The sequence below is a fragment of the Seriola lalandi genome, unplaced genomic scaffold (genome assembly GCF_002814215.2).
Source record: "Seriola lalandi dorsalis isolate HSWRI2012SDOR001 ecotype SW California unplaced genomic scaffold, Sedor1 jcf7180002054591, whole genome shotgun sequence".
NCBI lineage: Eukaryota > Metazoa > Chordata > Actinopteri > Carangiformes > Carangidae > Seriola > Seriola lalandi.
Genome location: NW_019525144.1, coordinates 472,385 through 473,607, shown reverse-complemented (window position 1 = coordinate 473,607; position 1,223 = coordinate 472,385).

Genomic DNA, 1,223 nt, shown 5'->3' with positions numbered 1-1,223 from the left:
GTAAATTGATTTCTAAAGACCAGTATTAATGATTTAATTAAGATGATGATGATATTTGTTTTTGTTGCTGACTTATTTAATATATGAATATTGAGACACCTGGGTTATGTGATTTTTTGTAGCCCTGAAGTAAGCGAGCAGCTGGGTTTTTGTGCTCTCTCTAAAGGGAATTAATATAAATAATTTAAATATTTGATAGGTTTAAGATCGATTAACTCTTGCCTGTCTGGCGCCCAACCTTATTCTTTTTATGAGAGGCAGCTTCTACGCTACAAGATTAAAATATAGGAAATGTTTTGACAAATCAGGAAATACTTTTATGTCACCTATCAGGTCATACCTCCTCAGCCTCCGAGTCTCTGTAGAACCTCAGAGAAGTGTCACCCAGAACAAACCAGTGTTTCCTCCACTGAGCAAACCACAATAAACACGGACAATCAAATTATTTTGTGGCATAAGATTAGAACACATTGACATTTTGATGCAAGTGGTCGCTTTACTGGATAGTTTAAACATCATGTCTTATTTTGGTGTTTTGCATTGTCTGTCTGTGAATGTGACATTGTGGTTAGTACAGGATGTTAGAATACCACAATAACTTTTGGATGAATTAAACTAAAATTGTTGCAAAAATGTTTATTTACCTTGCCATGTTCATCCAGTCTGGACATCCAACCCTTCAAGTAACCACATCTGCAATTAAAATATGACGCACAAGCTCTTTAAAAGTATTCTGTAGTAGTTTGATTGTGAAATTACAGGAAACAGAAAGTGTCGTGGCAGACAAACATGTCTTGGTAAGATAGCGATATCATTGTGGAGCAAGCACAGAGAGGCAGGCAAAATATTGAACCATGAAATGTAGGAAACAATATGCAGAATGGGAACGTAAAAAAAGGAAGAGGTGTAGTCTTTTTTGAAAACCGTGATCGTCATTGTAAAACAGTGGGAAGTGGGAACAGGGAAGAGAAAGAGGAACTGATGAAAACATTTTTTAGACTGAGTTGTAAGAAAGCGGTGCTGTATAACAGAAGATACTCACCACGCATGCATCATGTTGTGCCCGATGTGGGGGAGAGAAAGAAATAAGAGACTGAGAAGACGAAACAGCATGATGTGAAGTGAACAGAAAGAGGAAGTTACCTTAGTGTCGTCACACATAGCTCTTATTACTATAGATGGAACTGTTGTGTGAAAGTCTATGAACTGCGTGGTTGCGTGTG